The sequence below is a fragment of the Aedes albopictus genome, chromosome 2 (assembly GCF_035046485.1).
Source record: "Aedes albopictus strain Foshan chromosome 2, AalbF5, whole genome shotgun sequence".
NCBI lineage: Eukaryota > Metazoa > Arthropoda > Insecta > Diptera > Culicidae > Aedes > Aedes albopictus.
In genome coordinates, this window is record NC_085137.1 from 456,949,577 (window position 1) to 456,961,763 (window position 12,187).

The following is a 12,187-nucleotide window of genomic DNA, read 5'->3' on the forward strand; positions in this document are numbered from 1 at the left end:
ATGACCCCTAGCCGGGTCCCGGCCACGGATGTTGGTTGAAATTGTACTCCAACATTCTTTTCATTCGGTTTACTTGAAGACAAAACAAATCCAGTGCAAACAATTCCGGCGCCCCTATGCCGCCAGTACGATTTCGATTTTCAACATTCCTTTTATGGTTCACCTGGGTTCAAAAATCGAACCAAGTGAAAACAATCACGGCTACCTGAAACCATTCTCGGCAGATACAGTGCCTCGATTTCAAAACCAAAACAATCTAGGTTACCTGAAACCGCGCCTTGATTTCAAAACAAAAACAATTTTGGATACCTAAAGCCATATGCGGCCAATACGGCGCCTTGATTTTCGCAACATTCTAGCGCGATCGATAGGGTATCCGTTCCATGGCATTCCTATCGACGGCCCACCGAGCGTAATCAGAGCTGCACCAAACCAACCGGACCCAACATGTACGATCATGGAAAACAAAACAAACGCATCGCTGCGCGGTCGCTGCCCCGCGAAACCAGGACACCGTACGGATGTTGTTTTAGTCAACGTCCAGTACGACATTTTAGATCGAAAACAAAACCTTTACAGGTTTACAATTGAGCCTTGGAATCGGTCGCCGACAATCAAACCCAGCGACCATTGACCCACCAAGCATATTGTGGATTTACCGGCTCGACTCCCGTGTTTGAACACGATCGCACCCGGCCATCACCGGGTGCGATGATGGGTCATAAAAACAAAGTCAGTAACGAATGGTATGTTTCCCGTTGCTTCCAATTTACAGCGCGTGAGGTGGGTAGAACCTACCTAGAGCGTAGCTGTTGGTGAAACATTGAAATAAAAACACACCCAGGCAGCTACTCTAACGGGAGTGTGTGGGGGGGGGGGAAATGCATCTTTTTCTTTCACAGTTGAATTGACTTAGAATATCGGAAGGCGTGGGAATATTTAGGCGTTGCACAAATTTCAAGATGAGAGCGGCAATATAACGTATTTTCTATTAGCTTTCGACTGCTTTTTACCAAACTTAGCTAAATAATCTTGAAAAAAAGTTATTAAGTAATTTAGTTCTTGATGTCATCGACCAAAAGTTTGGGGTCACCCCTCAAAATGATGTATCGGCCAAAAGTTTGGGGTCACTATCGTAAAACATGGAATAGTGATTTGATGATATCTTCGTCATCTATAGTTCAAGTTTAATTCTTTTTGGCTCATTTCAAAGATAATTAACTAAATTTACGTTAGATGTCTTTATTTTACCGTATTCAACAATTTTTATATATAAAATGTTACGTAAAGTTACCACGTTTCAGCACATTTCAAAAAATGAGGCAATTCTACGTTAAGTTTTAGTATATAAATTTTATCAAATATGTGTGGTTCAATGTCTATGCAGTGAGTACCATTCATTATGTTTCAAACAATGATGCAAATTATCACCTCACTAGTGCTCATCGCAACTCATCAACTGTATATTTATCGCGTGCGATTGAACTGTGCACTGATCAGCGATGACCAGCAGCAAAGAGGTGGCAAAACGAACATGATGTAAATCACAAACGATTTTGCACAGATCTGACTGTGCCGCCACACGCTCGCCCGAACAGCCGAACCATACCGAATAGGTTGGTTTGCGAAGCTACGGCATGAACGCTCGACACGCACACAGAAGCAACATTCGCATGTACCGATACCATACTAATAAAGCTTCCAGCCAACGATGCTTCGCGATAAGCTGTCGAAAAGCATCGAAAGCGATGAAAAGAGATGCTTGGCTAGAACGCAACGGCTCAACGGCGAAAAGGAAGAGTCAACTATGCTGATCAGTGTTGAGTCCGGTCGTGTGTTACTCGTATGGAAGGTTGATTGAATAAAGCGAGGATGGGTGAAAACGTATTCGTTGTCGAAAGCAAATCGCATCATTTCGCGAATGTTTTCATCAAATAGCAAGCTTGGTTTCAAATAAGCCAAGAAGAAGTAAAATTGGAAGAAAAATGACCAAGAATCCTCAAATCACTTTTCCATGTTTTACGATAGTGACCCCAAACTTTTGGCCGATACATCATTTTGAGGGGTGACCCCAAACTTTTGGTCGATGACATCAAAAGTTAAGTTACTTAATAACTTTTTTTCAAGATTTTTTAGCTAAGTTCGGTAAAAAGCAGTTGAAAGCTAATAGAAAATAGGTTATATTGCCGCTCTCATCTTGAAATTTGGTCGACCCAATTTCCAGCGACACTGCAGTAAGTTTATAGTCATTTTTTAGAAAATTTGGCAACTTTGGGTTAAGTTTACATACAAATATTTTTGAAAAAAATTCACCTAAACCATGTTCAAAGTTACTTTGACTTATTATCTTTCGAATGAGATCTAGGATTTTAAAATCGGACGCTAATTGGCGGAGATATGGGCCTAAAAAAATTACATGTTTTTGAGGGGGTGACCCCAAACTTTTGATCGGGAGTGTATATCTATATAACATGTCATTTTTTTAGGCCCATATCATGTCATTTTTTTAGGCCCATATCTCCGCCAATTTGCGTCCGATTTCAAAACCCTAAGTCTCATTAAAAAGATAATAAGTCAAAGAAACTTTAAACATGATTTAAAAGAAACTTTTTCAATAAATTTTGTATGTATACTTAACCTAAAGTTGCCAAATTTTCTAAAAAATGAATATAAACTTACGGCAGTGTCGCTGGAAATTGAGTCGACAAAATTTTAAGATGAGAGCGGTAATATAACCCATTTTCTATTAGCTTTCAACTGCTTTTTACAGAACTTAGCTAAAAAGTCTAGAAAAAAAGTTATTAAGTAAATTAACTCTTCATGTCATCGACCAAAAGTTTGGGGTCACCCCTCAATATGATGTATCGGCCAAAAGTTTGGGGTCACTTTCGTAAAACGTGAAAAAGTGATTTGGTGATATCTTCGTCACCTATAGTTCAATTTTAATTCTTTTTGGCTCATTTCAAAGATAATTAACTAAATTTACGTCTGATGTCTTTAACTAAACGTATTTAACGATTTTTGTATATAAAAATGTTATGTAAAGTTAACACATTTCACCACATTTCAAAAAATGAGGCAACTTTACGTTAAGTTTTAGTATGTAAATTTCAACAAATATGTGTGGTTCAATGTCTATGCAGTAAGTATCATTCATTGTATTTCAAATAAGCCAAGAAGAATTAAAATTGAATGAAAGATGACAAAGATATCAACAAATCACTTTTCCATGTTTTACGATAGTGACCCCAAACTTTTGGCCGATACATTATTTTGAGGGGTGACCCCAAACTTTTGGTCGATGACATCAAGGATTAATTTACCTAATATTTTTTTTTCTAGATTTTTTAGCTAAGTTCTGTAAAAAGCAGATGAAAGCTAATAGAAAATGGGTTATATTACCGCTCTCATCTTAAAATTTGGTCGACCCAATTTCCAGCGACACTGCCTTAAGTTTATATTCATTTTTTAGAAAATTTGGCAACTTTGGGTTAAGTTTACATACATATTTTTTTGAAAAAGTTTCTTTTCAATCATGTTCTTAGTTTCTTTGACTTATTATCTTTTGAATGAGACCTAGGGTTTTGAAATCGGACGCTAATTGGCGATGATATGGGCATGTTTTTGAGGGGGTGACCCCAAACTTTTGATCGGGAGTGTATAGATTTGCTTGCTTTCTTATATGAGGTACAATTGATAATGCAAATGGCTCTAGGTCGAATTGAGGATCATTCGACATCATATAAATAGTACATTCTCTTCTTAGAATACGCGAAAATTGTATCGCAGTTTATCTAAGACCATGTTAGTGAAGCAAATAAAAAAGTATTATTAGGGTACGGGCCCCGGGTTTGGCCAGTCTAAGGGAAATTATTTTTCAATAATTAATACTTGCTTGTTCTCATATAAAGACTTAGTATATACTATACTATAGTGTATACTATATACTAGCAGGTATATAGTAAAAAAAAAATGCCAGAACCGGACAAAAATATTTTTGAAAAACCTTGCATATAGATTGCAATAGCCAAAATAAGTCACTAAGGCCAAAACTGATTAACATAGTAAATATATGATTTTTGCCCTTTTCACACGATAATCATGAGTCCCAAGTACTTCAGAGCTAATTCTACAGATTAAGGGAAATTAGACAAAGTGTATCTAGATAATTTTCTGATCCATTTGTTAATCGATTCAAGATGTTTTGGCAAGAATCTAGGAGATGCCTTGAATTTCTGTTAGTTTAGTCCATGGTCAATAGCCTGGTACACGGTTTATATGGGAAAATATAAAAAATGGAAAAACTCCAACTCCTGTATACTTTTTGAGTTCCATTTTGGTCCCATATCAACTGTGCAAAATTACAGATCGATCGAAGAAACTATATTTTAGCGCCCGCCATTCTTAGTTTTTCATACGATTTACTATGGGGAATATTTACTTCTTCAAAGAAAAATCGCTTGAGGTCATCCATTGATCCCTAAAAATAAGTCGTTGAATGATTACTGTAGATAACTTCACGTTGAATCAGACCTCCAAAGACCGCAAAGCGATGCGGCATTCGTGGAAAAAGTTATTAAGCCTTTCCCGATCGATAAAATGACGAGATTTTATTATTTATTGTTATTCCTTACATGTTAAACAGCTTTGGCATGCCGTTCGGTTTTCAGTCAATAACTTTTTCCACATGCCTTAGATCGCTTTGCGGTCTTCAGAGGGGTTGTTCCTCGTAAAATTTCCAACAGAAATCATTCATCGATATATTTTTAGGGATTAAGGGGCAACCTATGTCGATTTTTCTTTGAAAAAGCGATTTTCCCCATAGTTAATCGTATGAAAACTTAAAACGGCTGGCGCTAAAATATAGTTTCTCTGATCGAGCTGAAATTTTGCACAGTTGATATGGGACCAAAATGGAACTCAAAAAGTGTACAGGAGTAAAATGTCTTTTTGTGTCCCACGCTAATGGTCAATGATGCTATTTCGGAAACCAATCCACTTGATGCCAAATCCTCAATATTTTTAAGAATGACCAAAAGGCATAAACACACAAAATAAATATGTCAAATACTAACAATACAAGGGCAATAATTTTAATAAGTGTAAGAAGGGTTCTGTTCACCATAGGTGTATTAAATCGGGTTTTTAGAGTAATTCTTACTTTTTGTAGAGTTGCCCGATCTTTCCCAAATTTGAACCATTGATAGACAACTAGTTGACCAACTTACAGTAAAAAATTAGAAGTTTTGATGCATCTTTCGAAAAGTTATAGCCAGTTGACCATTTTTTGAAAAGTGAAAATTTTGCCTGTCCCGATCATTCTGTATATCCCCTGTACATAGAAAGCAGTACTGGGGTTGGTATGACATAAAAAATAATAATGTAGACATCATGACTAAATAAGATCACATGGATGTTTGTAGATTTTAAATACAGTTGTTTTCGGTAATAATAATAATCATGAAATAAACGAAACCGTGAATTTGGCAAAACGACATATATTTGTTCAACATAACATCTAAGATAAGACATAATCAACAACAGTACGCCACAATAGGCTCCTAAAGTCCTATCTGGATTCTTGTTTTAAACCACAATACATGGTACAAGAGTACATATTTACTCATTTTTTTGACGTTTTTATTAACCGTAGTTGAAAATATATAATTTTTATTTTTTTAGTCTTTTGTCTCGTCCCTAGCTTATAACACATACTTTGAGTGATTTTTTTTCACCGTGTATGCCAGATAGGAACATTTTTGAATTCCCAGTGCGGAAAATGTCGAGCTCCGTCACACAAGGTTGACCTCAAGTGTCAAAGTAGAACTATTTACCATTTTACTTATTTCGAATTTTCTCATTATTCCTTTGTTTTTCAAGTTCGAGTAAAGTACAATTCCGATTAGAATACCATGCTTGATCGTATTACTCAATATAAGCGAGATTTCGTCTTTAATGTTAGGACCCTATTAAAGGGTCTTGCCCGGAAATTCCAGGGACAAAAATCCCGGGAAATCCCGGGATCTAAAAAATTTCGGATATTTTTCCGGAATTCCCGGGATTTCCCGAAAAATTGAAAAAAAATGCAAAATTGTGTTCTGCTAAAACATAACTGTTCACTCTAAATATTCTTTTCAATGGTTCCAGTTTCGTACTAGATTCTACACTATCTGGCAAGTGCAGTTGTCATTCATTTTTACGGACATTTTTGGAAGAAATCCTTGGAAATATGCTACAGATTTTTTGGTAGAATATCATGATTTTTTTTAGTTCACTACTTGGCAATTCTGGTAGTATTAATAGTAATATTCCTTACAACATTTTAGTAGCATTTTTTAACACATTTTTTTACGAAACATTTGAAATATTTTCGGGTGAAGTTCTGCAAAACTTTCTATGGATACCTAAAATCCTTGTTGCCACTTCATTAGAAAATCTAGGAGAAACTAGATTCCTGAAGTACTACATGAATCCTTTCAGAAATTTCCGGAAAATCCCAGAAGAACAATGCATTGTTATTTTCTTGATATTGCTCACATAAATGTTGGTGAAATCATTTGAAAGATGTTTGGACTCAAGAAAATTAGTAATAATTCCTAACGAAAATACCTTGAGACATTGTGTTATAAAGTCCAAGTGAAATGGCTTGTGGAACTCATGAAAATATTCTGTGGAAGAATCTATGGTGAAATTCTATGTGGAAAGTTTGAAGAAACATCTGTATCTAAACATTGAATCAATGCTAAGCTGAAGCGTGTAATATTGCTAAATATGTATATTGAAAAAAGATCAGTTATTTCAGAAAGAAAAAACTTCTGAGGTTTTGAAGGCATGCATTTCAAGAAAGATTTTTTGAAATAGTATTTATAAGGTTATGTAAAAAAATTACAATTTTTTAAGCAATCTCAAATCTTAAAAAAAAATGGAAATTTATAAATTGAACTTCTAATGAACCGATACACCTTTCTACAATATGTAATAACATGTAACAATTAAAAAGACATCAAGTCTTATGGCTACAAATGAAGAATCAAATAAATAAATAAATAAACAAAATCTTAAGTTGCATTAACAAAATTTCAAATAACTCTTCCAGTCTTTACTACCCAAACCCTGCCAAAGAAATATCAAATTTGCTACCAAAAATAACATAAGGAGAGACCTCTTGAATTCATGTAATATTTTTCCAGGAATTCTGTTTCTGCATTTATTATTCTCCTAGGAATGTAAAGATCATAAGAAATCAATAAAAAAAAATGACGACAACTTCTCTTATAATTTAACCCAGAACTTTTACGTGTTTTACATACCTAAAATGTCTAAAGGCCAACTATAAAAGTTTCTCTAGAAATTTCTTCAGCAGGCTCTTAATAAGTTCTGCCACTCCAATTGGACAAATGTGGTCTAATAGTCGAAGAAAGTGTAGAATTAGCAGTAGTTAAAATACACAGAAATAAAAATAAAAAAATAAAAAAATGTAGCCCAAGATAACTTATGTTGGAAGAAGATGAATATGTCCAATGCTTGCCCAATGCTTGCCAGATCACGCTTCACCTCGTCCGCCCATCGTGCTCTCTGCGCTCCACGCCTTCGTATGTGATCGGTAGCAAACATCACCTTTGCAGAGTTGTGGTTCGGCATTCTTGCAACATGCCCTGCCCACCGCCGAAGATTGTCCTTAGCGTGGTCCGGTCCATGTCTCATGTCCATAAAGGACCATTTAGTGCAGAGGCGAACCTTTTTTTTACCGCAGTTGTTTCTGGAGCTCGTAATAGGCCCGAGTTGCCCTGATGATGTGCTTTCGTATTTCACGACTCACGTTATTTTCAGTCGTTATCAAGGAACCGAGGTAGAAGAATTCTTCTACAACCTCGAAAGTATCCTCGTCAAACGTAACATTGCTGCCAAGGCTTGTCCAGTCTCGCTCAGTCCCACCTACCAGCATGTTGTTTGTTTTATCCGCATTCAACACCAGTCCAACTATTGCTGCTTCCCGTTTCAGGCGGCTGTACAGTTCTGCCACCGTTCCAGCAATGATATCCATGTCATCCGCAATACAGACAAACTGGCCGGATTTCGTGTAGATCGTACCCCGGCTCATCGCATAACACCATGTGCTTGTTGAATAGTAGGCAGGAAAGTTCATCACCTTGTCGTAGTCCCCGTCGAGGTACGAGTGAACTGGATATTTCACCCGAAATCCTTACGCTGCTTTGCACACCGTCCATCGTTGCTTCAATCAGTCTAGTCAGCTTCCCAGGAAAGCTGTTCTCGTCCATGACTTTTCATAGCGCTGTGCGGTCGATACTGTCGTATGCCGCCTTGAAGTCGATGAAGAGGTGATTCGTTGGGAGCTGGTATTCGCGGAATTTCTGGAGGGTTTGCCGTACGGTGAAGATCTGGTCCGTTGTCGACCGGCCGTCGATGCTACCGGCATGGTAACTTCAGGTAATTTCTCCCATTCTTATCCCTGCAGATTTCAGCATCATGCACTAAGCATTTGCGGGATGCGTTGAGCTTCTGGTAGTACTTGCGTGTTTCTGGTGAACGACACAACAGTTCAATGTCCTCCCACTCCGCTTTTTCCAGGTGGCGCTTCGTCACCCGGAAAAGGCGGATCTGCTGCTGCCTGTATCGCTGCACATTCGGTCGGGTTCCATGCTGCAGCATTACCGTCCGCGCTGCGTTATTCTCCTCCAAAGCCGTTCTGCACTCCTCGTAGAACCAATCGTTTTGTCGACATCGTTCTACGTTCTATGTAGACTGTACTCCAGAGGGGGCACATCGAGCACACTCTCGTCCGGCAATGCTGCCATGAGCTTCTGGGCGTATGGCAACATCCGGTTGCTTCAGTCACTCTAGATCGTACTGGGGCGGCCGCCGGTACTGTACAATGTTTATAACGGAGAGTCTTAGGCACAGTTTGACCATCACCAGGTAGTGGTTAGAATCGATGTTAGCGCCACGATAGGTCCTGATGTCGATAATTTCAGAGAAGTACCGTTTATCAATCAAAACGTTGTCGATTTGCGATTCCGTGTGCTGTGATGATCTCCAGATGTTACGATAAGGAAGGCTGTGGTGGAAGTAGGTGCTACGAATCATCATCTTCTTGGAGGCGGTGAAATCAATGAGATGCAAACTATTACCCAAGTAACAATGGTAGCTGAACAGTGAGAGTCAAAGCTGAACAATGGTTGGTTAATGGTGCCAATAGCCGTAAGCTGAACATCCAGTTGAAAAGTAGCTTGTTGAGTTTACAAAGTATCTTTTGTTCAGCTAATCATCGTATGCTGAATATGATACTCGATAGAAGATTATCCAACTTCTCTATATCCATTTATCCAGCCTTTCTCCAATATTGAAAGTTATGCGCTAGGACTCTTTTAGTCATCCTTTAATGATAATATCAAACTATCAGTGAGAAAGTTGTGCGGATCATAATAATTCACAAAAATGGATTGTAAATCTAAAATAACATTGAAAAGGAATGGTACTTTTTACCGCAATTTAAAAAAAAACACGTGACAGGGTGGCCACTCAGAGCGGCAAATAAAATTCCCGAGTTTTTCCCGGTTCTCCCGGTTGCTTTTTGAAAATTTTCCCGGTTCTAAAATATAATGATTTACTATGAAAATTAAACGTAACCTACTAAGAAACATTCAAGAGAATTAATATTGAATATTTTCAAATCGTTGGATTTTGCATAGTGTGCATATGACCCTGAAAATAAGCTTATAATTAATTTACTAAATATTCAGCTATGTCATGTGTTGTTTGATCTGATTGCCTCGTATCCAATGATGGGCATATAAGTTAAGACATCTTCATTAAAAAAAAATCGTTAAATTCATAGATGACAACTAGTATTAATTATGCAGTTATTTAGGAAAACAAAAAGAAAGAGGATAATCATAGGGGGTCGAAATTCCTAGAGAAAACACTATTATTGTAAGATTTGTTGTTCAAATCGAATAATAGATGGATTTCTTAGTAATATTCCAAGTCTTTTACAAAAATTCATGATAAGTACTTTTGGGAAACAGAATACCCAGAAAAAACATTCTAGATGAACTTCTGGCGGAATATCTGGAAAGATTACTCATGAGAGAATTTTGGAAACAATTTTTAGGAAAATCTTATGGTAAAGTCAGTGTACTTTATGGTAGCGTAAATGGCTACTGCAGAAAGTCAGGCAGGTTTTTTAGGCTGAATTCGTAAATACTAGGAGAAATTTAAAAGATTGAAAAATCTTAGATTTTGTTTGATAATCGTCTAGCATTGAGTAATTTCATCAGCGATTGCAATATGAAATTCTCAGAGATTTAATTTCTGATCACATTTTTAGATATGTCAGGAATTTATCCCGGAATTCATAAAAGACTTGTTTTTGATAAAGTATTTTCATCAAAATTTAGAGCAGGTCAATTATACGGGAATTCTTCCATAAATCGTACAACTATATTTCAGACTCTAGTTTAATTTAAAAACACTTCACTAATACTTCACTTTTGCAAAAGAAAATAAAAAATGAATAACTCTTTTAAAGAAAAACTAGAAAGGACGAGCAAATTCCTTTTAATTCTACTACTGTGCTTATCTTCGGACAGATAGGCCTATTTCGTCTGTGACTTACAGACTTCTTCAGTGTCAAGTGCTCGACTATATTGCTCCAAATGCTTTTGAATACTCATTGAAACTCCCTCGAGAATTTCAATTGGTAGTTTAACTGGAAACTACGAATTCTCTAAATTATCTAGAATTTCCTGGACAAGAGGTTTCACCAGGAATTTATGCTAAAGCTTCACCAAAAAGGGATTGTCCCGACAACTCACTCCGGTTTTCACCGAACTTTTTTTTCATCAGTTCACCAAAAGAATACATTAAAGAACTTCATGAAAAACGACAGAATTTTTTTTAAACAAAATACATATTGAAATACTACACTAGGCGTGTTTTTAGGAATGCCACCAGATACTAAAAAATCCTTCATATATTTTTCCAAATGTTTTTCACTAATTATTTTTAAATTGTAAGAATGTTTTCACCAGAGTTACTCATCCAGATTTTCACAATTTTATGTTTGAATTTCCTCTGGCATTACATCAAGAATTTCTTGGAGCAATTCTTTCTAGAAATCAATCAAACATTTTATCAGCATTCTATCCGAATTTCTCAAGGACTTTTCGCTCAAAGCGAAAAAAATAAAGAGATATAATTTTCGCTCAAAGGACTTTTTTAGAATTAAGTTATATATTTTATGTTTTATAGAACTTTTATATATGCTTGATGCTTTCTGGAACATGTACACTGCCGGTGGACGCATAATTGTCCCATGTGCAAAAACAGACAATCGAGAAAATCGCGTCCAAAGTTTAAAAAAGTAAAATGCCTCAACTATGAAGCATAAGTGCTGAATCGTGTTATAACATCGACCAATTTTGAATTTGAGCACTAATTTTTTGTTTTAGAGCGATTTTACTGATCCATAGGATTTGCAATGAAACGTGACGCTTATGCGTCCACTTTTTAGAATGTGACAAATCAGCGTTGCATTTTTTTCGATAATTTTCGGAACAAACTAACTGTTTTTATTTTCCTATATGATAGTACACTATAAATCATGTTCATAAGCTGCAAAATCTCAATATTGCCAAAAATGCACATGGGACAAATATGCCTCCACCGGCAGTACATCCTGAAATTCAGAAATTTCATATGAATCTATAAACATTGATATTTGTCTCAACCAGTCTTTCCATCATAATGCTCTCTAGAGTATCTTTGAAATTGTTCAAAATGTGATGTTAGGTAACATCACTTTGATTCACTTTAATTGTCATTACTCGAAGACAAGATGTTAATGTCCAAGAATGGTTTTTACGCCAGTTCACCTACTATCTTATTTAGTTCAACAGTTCTTGATTGCATATCCCTCACAATCTCGTACTATCGGTTCTGGAGACTGTATAAATTTTAGAAGTTGTTCGAGTGTCTATGTTGGAAATTCCCGGTGGCTATCAACAATTCCCGAGGTTTTCCCGACTTTTTCCCGGTGATTTCAAATTCCCGAGCTTTTCCCGGTTTTCCCGAAATTCCCGACTGGGTGGCCACCCTGACGTGAGAAATGTGAAAAAGTGTTGTAGACCATATAATATTTTCTGAATATAAAGAAAGTTGGGGTTGC

At 36.6% G+C, this 12,187-nt stretch overlaps 2 protein-coding genes across 2 annotated transcripts in view; both read right to left on the reverse strand.

The window, feature by feature from the left end:
- Positions 1–12,187, reverse strand: part of LOC109397934 (transmembrane emp24 domain-containing protein 5) — a 548,078-nt gene that overhangs the window by 274,711 nt on the left and 261,180 nt on the right. The gene's annotated exons all lie outside the window — the stretch shown is intronic.
- LOC109397838 (maternal effect protein staufen) overlaps positions 1–12,187 on the reverse strand; it is a gene marked incomplete in the record, with an annotated part of 103,380 nt that overhangs the window by 3,214 nt on the left and 87,979 nt on the right.